Raw genomic sequence first — 15,940 nt, 5'->3', positions numbered from 1 at the left:
CAAAAGGGAAGCATGTGTTTACAATGGTTTGACTTCGTGTTTGACGTGCTCCTAGCGCAATGACCTTGTGAAAAACAAACTTTATTTATAAGCAACAAATGCGGATCAAACACAGAAAACGTGAAAGCATCACAAATATATCACACAGACATTGTAGAAGCATACCAGGTGCAAAATAAATATTTCATAAAGGAAATACATTATTGTGGAATGAGCTTGAATGCGTAGGTGCGTTGTACTCGGATGCCCATGCACTCAGAGGTGTCCCTCTTCTATTTGCCCCCTTAGAGGGGGAAGGGAGGTGGACACTGGTGGTGCATGTTCCCGAAGGAGTGCTAAAAGGTGGTGGATCTTTTCCCCTCTGCTTCTGGTTCTATGTGATGTCCCGCCCAACTCACTGACATCACTGGTTGCCAGGACCTGGGTGGGATGCCGGCCGCAGTGTCCCACTCAGCTCCTGGCAACCAGTGACATCACTGATGGAACACTTGGGTTTTTCGCAATACCTCTGAGCATTGTTTGGTCTGATCTTTGGGCGAATTTACGGGGATGTCCACTCTCAGGAAGATTGGCAACTGTCCTAAATGTTTTCCACTTGTGAATAATCTTCCTCACTGTAGAATTGTTTGGATATGGCCTTATAACCTCTCCCATACTGATGGGTATCAACAATTGCTTCTCTAAGATCATTGCTGATGTCTTGCCTTCTTGGCATTGTGTCAACACACACCTGAATGCTCCAGACCAGCAGACTGCTAAAAACCTAAGGCTTTTATAGAGGTGGTTAAACTTGCCGATGATCAATCAACCAAGAACATTTGATTAGCAGCACCTGGCTGATACTTAGCCTCTTAATTCCTATGGAAGCAGTAAGGGTGTACTTAGTCTTTCACACATGTCTTCTCCATTTTGGCTTTAGGTTTGTATAATAAATAATGACACTGTCATGTCTTCTTGTTCATCTGAGGTTGTATTTACCTCATTTTAAGGCCTGCTGGTTATTATTATGTCTTGATGCTTAAAACCAGAGAATCCAAAGAGGGTGTACTTTCTTTTTCACACAGCTGTAAAGTATAATATACATTATCCCCTTCATGACCTGTGACGGGATAATCCCGTCATGAATCCTGAAGGGGTTAAACAGACTCCTGGCAGCTTTTAGCTGCCAGGACTCTGTTGCGACTTGTAGAGCCAGTGGCCGGCTTTAGGGCCCATTCACACCACATCCGGATCATCTCCTGATCAGGCCAGATTGTTTCCGGACCTAAAATGCATCCTAAAGTATCCCCATGTGATTTTTGGCCTCTGTTCACACCAGCGCACTGAACTGCGGGCAGGTTCACACCATTCTCCGGAAATGGTGTGAACCTGCCCTAGCAGTAGAAGCAATTCTGGCGGCTCAGCTGCCGCTAGATCGCTTCTACGATCCAGTAAAGTGGACCCCCGCCTGACACCCCGCCATGTTTCCAGGCTCTGTTGCCCCTCATACGGGCCCAGGACCGGCGTCTCGGGTGTCGGTGGGAAACTCTACTTTCTATGGTACCGTGAGTGACGCGTATTGCATCACTTCCGGTCCCTGTGCTGTCAGTGCTGGGCTCCTGAAGCGCATTTATAAGCTATTGAAGTGCGATCTGCACTTCAATGGCTAATTTCAAGTGAAAAGGCGACACTAGGGGTCTTTTGAACCCCAAGTATCACCTTTAAAGAGTACCTGTCACCACCAATATGCTATCACATGGGGAGCTTGTAAGCCCCCCTATGTGATAGCAATTAAAGTTAAAGAAGTTTCAAAATTATATTAAATAAATTAAATGTAAAAATAATGTAAATTTTTTTTAATGTCTCCTGCCAGGCTTCTAAAGTGTCGTGTATGGCCTTTTTGGGGTACTGAATTCTGTCGTAGTTTTATGGATGCACACAATTTCTAACCTGGGCATGTTTGGTATCTATTTACTTGTTGTAACCTCATATTTTATATTTTACCAAACAAATGGTTTTATGTAGTGTTTCTGGCACACTAAATATAACTTAAGTGCATTTTTAACAAATTTTGGGGGTTTAATAATAAGTTGCGCTAATGTCGTGCAACATGAAAAATTTGCCAGCATTTTATTCTACAGGCTCTTGGCTTTCAGAAAATATATCATGTCACATGTTTGGGGGTTTTAAGTAACTTTCAGGCTTAATGTGTGCATTGTCAGGAGTCACAGGGCTGTTTTTCATACTTGATTTAATAGACTCTTTTACAGGCCAGAGACGTAGAAATTCAAAATTCCCTCCACAAGATCTTCAATCATTCTCTCTGAGGGTGGGGTTGTTATCTCTAAACTGCAATCAGCTGATTCCCCTCTGCTCTGCTCCCCCCTCATCATGATCGGGCAGACACTCAGCTCTGAGGAGAGAGCAGAGATGAGTCATCATCTGCCATCATGTCAGGGGGGTGCTCTCTTCCAGCCCCCCCCTAACCCCCTCTCCGCGGATGGGGGGTGGGGAGAGGGCACCTCCCTGAAATGAGAGGGACACCTCCCTGAAATTGCTTCTTTCAGGTTGGGATCCCTGATTATAACATGTAAACAAAAAAAATTTAAAAAGGCCTTTGTCCTTAAGGGGTTAAATGCTCCTATAATCTTATGATCAGAGTGTCGTCGAAATGAACAACCTGGCAACAGGGTCTCTTTCACCATATAGACATTTTCTTCAAATTGTATATGATTACAGTATATAATTACAGAGAAATACACACACTTGAAAACCCGATCCAGGAGCTAGAATACCATAAGAAGAAATCACGCAATTATTTACAGAGTTAAATGAAACTCCTCGCATTGTTTGAAAAGCGGCTGACAGACAAGTATATGTAACTCATTACGATAATGGGGAAGCACTCACCAAACAAGTACATGATGACACAGACCTTTGAGCCAAGCGGGCCAATCCATCAGTGGTGAGTAACTGCTACACTAGTGCAAGGAGATTAAAAAGGGCATAGTAAACATTTGGGCTTGTATAATATATGAATTAAAAATGTGCAAAAGACTCCACATCTGCATAATCTACAAATTAAAATGTGTAATAGCACGGCATTAATTAGTGACTGATCAATTCATCCTTAATTGCAGACATGCAAATGAACTTTCATAGGTCCAAAAATGAATTTGAGAGAGAGCCATTAACCTTGTATCTGTAACAACAGTTATGAATCAAGAAGAGGAGGAGAAAAATCTTTTATGGGCTTTGTGTTGAAGGGTGTTTAATAGTATGCCATGCCATTAAAGGAACTGTTTATTTGCTGCTGACTTGAATTCATAAAATCCTTGCATCATCTTTAGTGCAATTCACCCGGTAAAAAAGTTTGCAATGAAATTCTGCCAAAAAAAAATAATTCAGAATGCATTTTCTGTTTATATTTGTGTTAGTATTGATTCCCGATCATTTTTAGTGACATGCGTACACAGCTAAATGGTTTGCTTAGAATTTCTATGCATTTGATAGAGCGTTAATTTTTTCCCCCAGAATTACACCCATTAGTTCCCGCCCTAGAGGATCTATATCTGCTGTTTCCTTTTTTTCAATGTTTTTATTAGCTTTATTAGCTTTTAACAAAATGATTTATTGAATTCTAATACATTAAAAATTTAAAAAAAAGTGTATATAGTGTGATATTTGAGCAATTTAGCACATACGTTGAGCGCTTAAGGACCAGTCTTGAAGCCGTTTTAACAGAAAAAAGGACAGTCTTATTTCTTTTGTAACAGAAAGATAGCTTTCTACCACAGTACAACAAAGTATGCTTGTATTTCAGCAAACAGATTATCTTACATTCTCAGGTTGTCCCCTTCAGTCACAGTGTCCCAGTCCCAGGAATGTATTGTTTTCCTCAACAAAAACTCTTCAGAAATGTACCATTTAACAGCCTCTGGCCTGTGCCTGGCTCTCTCAGCCTCTCCAAACCTTCTAGCCTCCCACACAGGGTGCCTCCAGCACACACCAAACCTGGCTTGGCTTCGCATCGCCCTCATGTGCCTGCAGCCCACACCACACCAACTCCTCCCTTGAGCTCTGATCTGGGCTCCTAATGAGGCTGCTCTCAGCCACCTGATCACTGGCAACACCTAACCTCAGGACTGGAGATTTCAAAACTCTTAAGTTGCCCATACAACTTGCGATTATCGTACGATAATCGCGGGAAATCCCGCGATCGTACGATAATCGCAAGGTGTATGGAAGGTGTGCGACCGTTTCTACTGTACGCTCGCACGTCTTTTGTCTAACTAGCATGTTTGAAAACCCGCCGAGAATCGTACGTTTGTCGGCGGGTTTGTGGCATGCTCGGGAGACAAATGCCGAATGGGCCGGCAAGCGCACACTGCTTGTTTAGCATTGCAGTCATCAGAAGCAGGCCCCTCAGGGGGGAGGGCTTTCGATGATCGCAAGTACGATCTGCCTGTCCAAGATGGGCAGATCATACAAACTTTTAATTAGCTTACAACCATCACAAGACAAAAGTCTTGCGATGGTTGTAATGTGTATGGACACCTTTAGAAATCTCCAGAGATCCAGATCTCAGCTACAATCCAGAAAAAACGGAAGAAACTGAAAGGCCAGCTTCTTCCCTGCAAATCTACTTATTCTGGAACCTCTCAGCCCCTCTGGCTGAGAGTCCTGGGTGTCTGTGTCACCAGCATACTCTGTGGCATTGCCCATGCACTGCCACAATAGACACATCATTAAAGACGAACTTTACCCCTATCTTCAAAAAAACAACAAAGGTGCCTTTAGAAATGTTTAGTAATGACAACCTATGAACAGATACTTCTAGATAATTGCCAGCTTTTTATTATATGCATACCTTATTTTTCTTATCCCCCCCCCATTCGTCTTACAGCGGCCATTTTAACTAAGGGTAGGTGAATCCATCTCCCTTTACTTCCTGGAACTCTGGCACATGTGACTAGGACATGTGACCATGCACATCATCTCAGGGGAGGAAAATGCCTCGCCCTGAGATCTTGTGAGATGGCAGATGAGATTTCTTAACAATGCTCTGCTGATCTGACCTTCCCAGGATGTAATGCTCGGGCACAGATTACATCACCAATGCCGAAGAGGACCAGTAAGTAGAAAAAAGGAAATAGTAAAAAAATAAAAATAAGTTTGTTCAGCTAATTAATGTAAGATGATTTCATATCAGCATGCAGAACTACACTCTGATGTGATTTTTAGTCAAAGGTCCACTTTAAGGCTGGGTTCACACCTAGGCGTATCGAATATGCGCGTTTCGTGGGCATGTTTTTATTGCGATTCGCTGTAAAAAAAACATGCAACAAACACGCGTTTCAGAGGGCTACCTGGCTGTATCCCAATGTATACGCGCGGCAAATACGCCCCAAAGAAGCTCCTGTACTTCTTTGGGTGTAGGGTGTTTTGCAGCGCCCAGGTGGGAACCATGCCCATAGGCAATCATTGGTTTTCACATGTTGAGCGTTTTACAGAGCGTAGGAACGCGCTGTAAAACGCCCAGGTGTGAACCAGGCCTAAATCTGTATGCTATAAAAATGTATAAATAGTCAAGACATATACAACATTTTTATAGTGGGATAATCAGATTATGCCATTATCTATGTGCCTGCTCGGTAAGTGTAAGACAGAAAGCAAATTATAGGAAAAGCGGAGTATAAAAGTGCCCAAGAAGTGTTTTCTTATTGTAAATGGATGGGGGTGGGTAGGTTAGGAGGGGTTTTTGTTTTTCAACTAAGTCAACCTCCTATAAGGTTAATAATACAATACATTTTCCATCCAATTTTTTCTCATATTTTTCGTAAATCTATTCCTGTAACACAAAAGAGAAGCACATTTAACAAATGTTTTTTACAATTGGGTCCTAAATTTTGTTGGGAGCACACAGCATTTTGGCGGACTGTAGTGTAAGCCCTGCCCAGCTGTCTTTTGATAAACTACTTAAAGGCTCCCATGTCTCATCTCCGCAACATACAGACTAACCACAAAGTCCAAATCCCATACGCACTGCCACGGCCTCAAAACCACAAGGTGTATGTGGTGCCCAGGTGACCACACGGATGGAGCCGTGCAAAACACTAATAGTAAATAAAAGTAATTCACCAGCACACACTTGAAGGGTTTTTAAAGTATTGATATGTTTATTCAATACCCAATACCCAAATAGCACCGTATGACAGTATGTGACATTGGGTATTGAATAAACATATCAATACTTTAAAAACCCTTTAAGTGTGTGCCGGTGAATTACTTTTATTTACTATACAGACTAACCATTCTTCAGTCCCAAGATAAGAACCAAGAGGGCTAATTAAAACCATTGAGATAACGCAGGTATTGTGCACAATACAAAGGGCAGCTCTGAACTTCACACAAGATCAACAAGTCATTTTTGCATTTATTAAACAGATATAACAAAACACTTTCAATGGTTTCATTTAACAGATATAAAGGGAGCAAATCAGAGATGTTCATAATTATGGCTTACATATTTTTTTTTAATTTATCACAGGTATTTATATTGCACCAACAATACTGTATATTCACATCAGCCCCTGCCCTCCACGAGACAAGTTAGACAGGAGCCAATTAACCTTCCAGCATGTCTTTGGAACGTGGGAGGAAACCCATGCAAGCGGAGAAAGAATTTGTAAACTTATCACAGATAATGTCTTGACAGGGATCCTCCAGTGCTGCCAAGCAGAAGTGCTAACCACTGTGCCACCATGCTGCCCAAGTGCGGAGTGCTACATACACTTTAAGTTCCATGTGTAGGTTTCTGAGTCATAGAACGTCCACTGTCCATATCTCAGTTTGCAAGTTTCTTACGAGGGACACATTGCATCTTTATTTTCTACAAGCATTTGTCATGTGAATATTTATTCTCATTTCTGAGTGACTGGTTGCCTGCTTATGAGAATTGTACTAACATAATGAAATTTGACTTCCTTCCCAGCTCTGCTTATTGATATTTTGGCATGCAGTGCTATATCCTAACCCCAGACATCTGTGTTTGTGAAGAACATGTCTGCAAGTTTCCACACGAGTGAATTCAGAGTAATTTAATATATCCTATTCAACTCCCTTAAAGACATACCCAGAGAGACTGAACGGAGGGGCTACATGATGGGGGGGGGGTAAAATAGGAATTAAATGTTGTTACCTGATTGGACATTGGGGTCAGGTGTCCAGGAAGGGCTGCATGGGTTGGGACTGCAAGGGCTAGGGGGCGTTCTTTCTGGACAATCGATGGAGGAAGCAGGTTGCCCCACCCTCCCTCCCAGAATTTTGTGGATCTGCTGGTTGCAAGGTTCTTTTTATGTCACAGCAGCTTGGCGGGTAAGGGGATCTTTGGGGGGTCTGAAAATTGGAGTCAATTATATGTTGGGCACCCAAAGACCCCTTTTCAGATCAACAGTCGTTAAGAGTATTTATTTGTATATTATTTGGCTTATTACTTTGGTTATTGTTAACGTTGGTTTGTTTAATGAAAGGGCTGCTGTGGCAGTTAAAATACATGTCGCACAGTCTGTGTGTTTATTGGGGTTTTAACAAAGGCACGAAAATCGACAAATCCATCAGTCAACAGACCCCTTCATCAGACCTCAATTTTTAAATGAATACTGTGCAGTGGTAGAGAATAGGCACCTGCATGTTTCCCCATGTTGTCACCTATGTAACTTTAGCAGGTATGTGATCACTTCATGGAAGAGTCAATTTATAAATGTGCTGGCTCCTGTTCCTGCCCCCTTCATTTGCTGCTGACAGCAGGAGCCTGCACAGCTACTTGTTAGTGAAAGTTATATTTCTGGCAATGTCAACAATTTATTATCTGTGCACTTAAAATGTAATTAAAGAGAAGATACATTAGGAGCAGATTTGTTATTGCACAAAAATACATAGACAATGCTGGTGCTGTAATATGTGCAGAATGGAGGAGGTATCACTGAGTGCTCTGCAGTGTGTGAGCTCCTACCATCAACCACTCTGTTCTGTCATCGTATAAATGAGAGGCTGTTCAGGGAGCCCCAAACACAAGACTATCCACTATACAGCTGTCTGCTACCAATGCCATAGTGGCTCGGTTATTAGATTGTTGAAAAGACAAGCACAATGGAGGGAGAATGGGGCCTAAATCTATGGACCAGTGGAGATCTAAACTATCTGGACTAAAATACTTTTATTTCCTTTAAAATACTTTTTAAAGCAGTAATTCTGACATTCACTAAACATTCACTGCAGGTGAATCTTCCTGACAGGTTTCAAATGTCAGTGGTTGATTCACCGCCACTAAATGTTTGGTGAAAGTAACAATGTGTTCCTTAGTGTTACTTATACTTATATAATACTTATAAGTATATAATAATACATTATACATTAATGCAGAATAATACCATCAGCTATAGAGGAGTACAAATCCCAACAATACAATATACAGCAATGCAGAATGGCACCGGCTATAGAGGACTACAAATGCCAGCAATGCATTATACAGCAATGTAGAACGATACCATCAGCTATAGAGGAGTACAAAGCTCAGCAATACATTATACAGCAATGCAGAATACCAGCACCAGCATGCAGAATGGCACCGGCTACAGATGACCACAAATCACAGCAATGCATTATACAGCAATGCAGAATAATAGTATATGCATTTTCTACATACTCTTTGCTGCCGCTCTGCTCTGGGATGCTGGCCTGATGTCTTGGGTGGAGATTCTCTGGAGGGGTGTGAAGGGTCTCAGGAGGGGTGCAGAAGATCTCAGGAGGGTACAAAAGGCCTCAGGAGGGGGAAGTCACGTGGTTCCCCAGAAGGCTTCCGTAAGTCCCCAGCAGTCGCTTACATTTAAACATGTTAATCACTGGTATTGGTTTCGGTTATTGGTATCAGTATTGGTGCATCCCTACTTAGAGATGTACCTGAATACAGATGTTTCAAGCACATCTGGTGGGAACAAGTTCTTCATCTTTAATAAAAGCTACATCTGTAGCTTCCAATTAAAACAATGAAATATCAGATTGTCCTGACATTAAGGGGCTGAATGAATGAAGTTCTCAGTGATGTATGGCCACTAGATGGCTACATAGGAATTTCCTATGCTCCTGAGCGCCACCTTGTGGCCATAAATCACTGTACATCTGATTATTATTTACTCACGATTTACAAATCAACCCCTAAGGCTGGGTTCACACCTAGGCGTATCAAATATGCGCGTTTGTCGCATGTTTGGTGTTGCGCGTTTTTATCGCAACAAAAAAACATGCAACAAACGCGCGTTTCTGAGGGCTACCTGGCTGTATCCCAATGGATACGCACGACAAAAACGCCCCAAAGAAGCTCCTGTACTTCTTTGGGTGTAGGGCGTTTTGTAGCGCGTTCATACGGCCTGTAATACGCCCAGGTGTGAACCATACCCATAGGAAATAATGGGATTTCGGTGTTTGAGCGTTTTGCAGAGCGTAGGAACGCGCTACAAAACGCCCAGGTGTGAACCGGGCCTAAGTTGTATACTACTCATTTTTGTCTTGAACAAAGTTCTCGTAAAGTTAAGTTCCCCGTTCTTGCTGTCAGCCTGCCATTTTTTTCCGACTATCTTTGCAATGTCCAGCTGACCTTTAGAAAGATAACACTGCTTAATAAGTTGTTTAAAACTATAGAAGGACACTTTCCTAACAACAGATAAAGCATTAAATGAATCTCATCCGTTCACAATTTTTATTAATATGTCTTTTGATGGTAATAGGAATCTTTCTTTCCATTAGACACATATAAAAGTGTCATGCGTTGATCCCGGGAGTTTTTTCACTATTAGGAAAGATGAGGTGAGAATGGAGTTTAGCCTGGGATAGACAAAATAATTCACAGCCGTAAAGAACGGCTGTCTAACATTTTGATATGTGTATCAAATTACGGCTTTATAATTTCTTCCCCCGTGATTGGGACTGTTCCTCGGCTTATTAAATCAACAGATGTGTTAAGGCTTGGCGGAACCCCAATTATTGCCTAGAGCCGGAAGGTTACCACCTGGGTCAACGGGAGACAGGAGCAATTTCTCGCTTCTCTCCCCCCCCTAGCTTTTTTGACAGGCAAATGTCAACGGACCACATCTTCTGCCAGTCCTCAGCATAGGGCACCTGTAAAAAGAAGATTATAAGTCCTACATGTGTCAACATCATTGTCATCCAGGATTGGATAGAGAATTACTTTTGCTTTATGCATCCATTAACCTTGAGCTTTCCACCGCTGGTTTTTGTTCAAGGTTCTTTGAACACCTCCCGGCTGGCCGTTGTAGAAATACAGCCAGCCGGGAGTTTCCTAGATCTGTGTGGGTGTATTTAAACGTCCCACCAGCCATGCCCACTTGCACGGGCCGTGCACGAAACACCTTCAATTTAAAAACAGGAAGTGATGCCTGTTTACATACAAGCGATCCGCTGGCTATAGAGCCGGTGGATCGCTTGTATAAAGTGCCAGCTCCATGCCCCCCCCCTTACGTGCCCGCCCACCCCGCTGTCCTGCTGGTCCCTGGCTCTGCTGTGCGAGCCCAGGACCAGCATGGGGGCTCTGTGACAGGGGATCAGAGGGAGATTGGTACATGATCTCCCTCCAGTCCCCTCTCCGCTGTCAAAATGCGGAAGTGGTGTATATTACATCACTTCCACATTCTTGTGTCACTCTCCAACTTCAGACGCTGGAGAGAAGCTGATGAAGCAGATCTCTGCTTCATCAGTTTCTTTGGGAGGTCCTAGATGACTTTAGGGGTCTTGGAGACCCCTGAAGTCTCCATAAAAAGGACCTGTCACATCCTCTTTGCTACCACCTAAGGGGGTTTTCTTATCCCCCGTATGTGATAGCAATAAAGTTAAGTGAAAAAAACTAGGAAAAAATAAATAAAGTTGCAAAAAACAAGTTTAAAGCTACACATGAAAAAGAATAAAAAAACAAAATTTTTTTTTCAAGTCCCCACCCATACATACACGAAGGAGCCAATGCTGTATCTCACATTTAGAGGTGGACTTTTTGGTTTCTTTTGTATCATTTCACCGTGACCTTAATGGTTGTATTGACCCCACAAAGAAAATGTACTGGCTCAATATAAATCCATATAAATTATACTTAAAAAGTATATAAAAGTATATAAAGACACCACTGCTGCCAGGGGAATCAGCTTCTCTAATACTACAGCTTTGCTGGTAGAGCCAATACACACACATATGATGTCCACCAGTGGAGATGAGGATCAGGAGGTTTATTGAATCCAGCAAATCCAGCAAACCGACATCGATGTTGAGATCCGCCCAGCTGCGTGAGTGACAGCTGGCTCTGCCTATCTAGAGGCTCATCATGATTTTAATGTGTGCAGTCATCCAATCAGCAAAGGAATACTGATTGTGAAGATGCACATCTAATTAACTCCGGCCAAGGCATGGGGCAATCCATTCTTCAATTATCTAAAAATCAGTTGCAAAATAGATCTTTACATTTAGACCACTTTTTAGATCGAGTACGAGTACCAATACTTTTCCTCATGTACTTTTGTTCCCCATCATCCCTGTGTGTGTGTTGTAGAGTAGTCACCATTCCAAGCTCGCTCCCGTGAAGGACTACAATCTCAATACAAATGAGTAAACTAAACGTGAGATTGTAGTCTATTACGGGAGTAGACATGTGCCATTCGTTTCGTTCCGAATCAAAATTCAGACGAATTTTCGGAAATTCGGACATTCGGATGTATCCGAATTCCGAATTACAGATATAACGAATGCAAACGAATCCGAATTTCCATTTCCGAAATTCGGTAGCGGTAGTTCGTTCGAACGTTCGTTTCGTTTTCGTTTCTTATTCGTTTCGTTCGTTGAGGAAAAACATTTTCCCCCCTCAAATGTCACTTTGCTGCAAACGAACGAACGAATGAACGAAACGAATAAGAAACGAAAACGAAATGAACGTTCAAACGAACTACCGCTAACGAATTTCGGCCAAATTGACTTTCACACCCGAATCATGAAAAACGAAATAACACAAATCCGAATTTAAAACGAAACAAAACTAAACAAATTTTTTGGATGTGCACATGTCTACACGGGAGCAAGCTTGGAGCGGTGACTACTTTACAACACACACAGGGACCATGGGGAACAAAAGTAGCCCCCCCCTCCAGAAGGAAGGACAGTGTCAGCACCAATTCAGAGATGATTGGAGGAGCTACAGCCGAGTGATACACAAATAAGATACATTGTTGTTAATAGTTAAGGTACTTGAATGTACTTTTAAGATTTAACTCCTCAGTTTAGTGTCACTTTAAGAAAGTTTGAGCTTTACTTTGATGATGTTTTGTGTGTGCTGAGGTTCTGCTGCTGATGTAGTAAGATCCAAATACATCCAGACAGAGGTAGACAGCTCAATGAAAATGATGACTGCAGAAATATAGCAAAATTGGTATACCTTGTAGAGGTTACGATAATAACTTTTCTGTATCATATCCTACAGATATCTGATGCTAGCAAAACACAGATTTGTTTCCATACGGTAGACTGTCTAATTAGATCTTTTTGGGCCCATTCACACCCAATGCAATTAAAACCCAGCTTCAGTTCTAGGCTTGCTCCCCCCCCCAGTCGCCCTCCACCTTCCTCTAGGCGCCCCAACTGCCTTGACGAATTTGTGGTGATTGGATAAAGGTGTCTGTGCTACCTGTGTCAATATAAACACTGGGGTATCTTCCTGACATTCATTAGAACTAAAGAAGTGGCTTGGATAAGCTATGAAATGTCACCATTACATAACAAGGCCAGTCGGATGTGACTACTACTAGCTACTCTAAGTCAGATGGTGCTGGAGCTTTTACAGGGGTAATACCATTACATCTTGCCTCATGATTTTTCAGTCCTGGCAATTGTCCCCATGGAAAGTTGTCACTAGAACAGGTATGACATTGGAACATTTTCCATCACTTCTTTATCTGGGGACAACATTTTGGATTTTCCGTCATGTCACTTCATGTACCCATGACACTCCTAACATTACTTCCTGACTCATTAGACAGTGTTCACATGGAAAGACATCACTAGAACAGGTATCGCAGTGGAACATTTTCCATCACTTCTTCCTCTGGTGACAAAATTTGGGATTTTCCCACATCACTTTATGTACCCATGACATCCTTAACATTATGTCCTGTCTTATGAGACAGTGTTCACCCCTGGCCATTGGCCACTAGGAAAGTGGTCTCTAGAACACGTATGAATTTTGAAGATTTTCCATTGCTTCATGTTCTGGGGACAAAAATTTGGATTTCCCGTCACGTCACTTCATGTATTAGGGGTGTACCCATGACACCCCTTACATTACGTCCTGCCTCATGAGACAGGGTTCAGACCTAGCAATTGGACGCTAGGGAAAGTTGTCACTGAAATAGGCTTAGCATTAGAAGATTTTTCATCACTTCTTTTTCTGGGGATACATTTTGGGATTTTCGGTCACCGGTGTACAGGTGACACTGGTCACCAGGAAAAAATGGAGAGGACTTATGCCTGCTGACTGCCAAGAAGACGATTCTGAGTAACTGGATACTACCTGATTCCCTCACGATCACTTCCTTTCGGACACTGTTGCTACGATTAATGTGGTTCGACAAACTAGACACCAGATTTAACCAGGCCTCTACCCAAAAAAATTTCGATACTTGGAAATCCTTCATCTTAGATGAATTGTCACCTGCCCAATTGATAGACTTGATGTCCATATTCAGACTGTCCAAATGGTACCTCGAAGCCAAACTAGCAGGCACCTTGGGAGACCTTGATGTCCTTTGACCCATCCTTTATAGTCCCCATTCTTCCACGTACACTACTCCACCATACTAGATACTCTTTCCTGCGAATCCTTACATCTCTTACATAGCCCTGTTCATATTACCCTCAGTACGTCCCTGAGTACCACCTAAATCTACTAATTTTGTACATATGTCCTGAGTAAGAATCTGTTCTTTATTGCTTCCAAGACTTGAGTTATGTTTAAATCACTATATATTGAACGTTCACATGGATTGAAGATTGCCCATTGTTATTCTCATATAACCTGGAGACTGAAAGCCATAGCCTCTATATAGCCCCGATGTTAGATAACACGTTGTCTGGCTGATTATCTCCTGGTGATACTTTTCTCCATGTATGTATGTATTGTTTTACTTCAAATAATAACAATTTTACATGCTTAAAAAAAAAATGGAGAGGTTTTTGCATTCCCTTGTTGTACAGCCAGGCAAATCTTCCTAATAGCATCTATTGCATTTTGATCATGGCAGACACAAACATTTAGCAAAAGGAAACACAGTTGCGAATAATTCACTACAAAAAAAAAATAATAATAATAATAATCTTGAAAACATAGTATCCGTTTTCTTTTCCAAAATACACCACCTCTACAAACATCCAATTTCCTTTAAGCCCTTTTAAGAGTCTTAAAAACTCTAACACCACGGACAAAAAAAAATCAGATGCCTTTTTAAGCCCTTAGTAAATCTTAGATGAACGTGAAATAAATTGCTGGCAGTCAGGATTGGCGCGATAACATCTGACTATTAAAGAAAGAGCTTCGCGACATACAAAAGGCGCTTGCCATGGTGGGGAAGGATCAGTTTCAAGTCTATTTTCCTGTTTTAATTTAAAAATGGATTATGTCAGAGTTCTTTAGTAAGGAGAAAATGGCAATCATTGTAAACAAAATAGAAAGTAACAGAGAATAAAGGGCAGAAGAAAGTAATCTTTTTATTAGCGTAACAGGATGTCCGTGAAATCTGCGCCGAGCCGTTTTGCTGTTCCATTAAACGGATGCAAAGCACAGAGTTTGGAAGGTCCTGGCACGAACGGCGAGGGTAGAAAGTGGCTTATGGTGCTGATCTGAGACATTTTCAGTCGCTCTATTGTGTAGGGTACAAGGGAAGATTGTATAAGAATGAAATTGAAGTACAATCCAACCTGCCATGGACATGTTTCATTTACATTTTAAGTTTGATGGTATATGTTCAGTCACTTTTCTTTTTTACGTTTGTGCGTTTATAAACCATTGATGCAATTTGCTTTCATGCAGGTTGCTGTCTGCAGTTCATGTTGGGCAAAAGCGTCTGAAAATCCAGGCTTATGGTCATATTACCCTGTGGACTTCTACCTTGTATGTACTTTTACCCCCGAGTTCCTCGGTATCCTGTACTCCTGATCTGCCTTTGTATCCTGAACCTCAGTGCAGCATCTGACCCACTTCTCATCTCTGCAGTATCCTGTCTTGTGCCTCTGTTCTATCAAAGTTTGTGACTACGTTAGAATGTGTGACTGGTGACGTAATCCCGCCCAGTTTTTTGACTATGGAATGTGTGACCCCCAAAAGGTGAAGAATTCCCACACTTTCTCAGCTGTTCCAGAGCAGATCGGCATTGCATCGCCCTGGAACAGCTGATCGGTCCTGAAATTTGACTTTTTGAGTGCGATCTCCCATTCCACAGAGTCAGATTGACATTTCAGGACCGATCAGCTGTTCCAGGGCGATGCGATGCTGATCTGCTCTGGAACAGCTGCGAAAGCGTTGGAATTCTTCAAAAACCGCACAAAGAAACTGCAGAACGAGTGGCGACTGTATCGGTTCTGCGCATGCGTGCCGCCATTTTGGAGTATATCTTGGTATACACCAAAATGGCGGCACCCAAATATGTGGGCCCCGCCATCTTGGTGTATACCAAGATATACTCCAAAATGGCGACGTGCATGCGCAGAATGCGCTGGTGGCTCAATTGGCCGCTGCTCGTTCTGCGAATAAAGTCACCCATGACGTGGCGTCATGTGACGTTATGCACCCCGCTTCCAAGATGGTGGCGGGCATGTGCATAACACGCCGGCGGCCAATATGGCCACCACGTGTTCTGAT

The sequence above is a fragment of the Nanorana parkeri genome, unplaced genomic scaffold, assembly GCF_000935625.1.
Source record: "Nanorana parkeri isolate BGI_ZX_2015 unplaced genomic scaffold, ASM93562v1 scaffold58, whole genome shotgun sequence".
In the NCBI taxonomy this organism is placed as follows: domain Eukaryota; kingdom Metazoa; phylum Chordata; class Amphibia; order Anura; family Dicroglossidae; genus Nanorana; species Nanorana parkeri.
Note: the sequence above shows the minus strand (reverse complement) of the source record.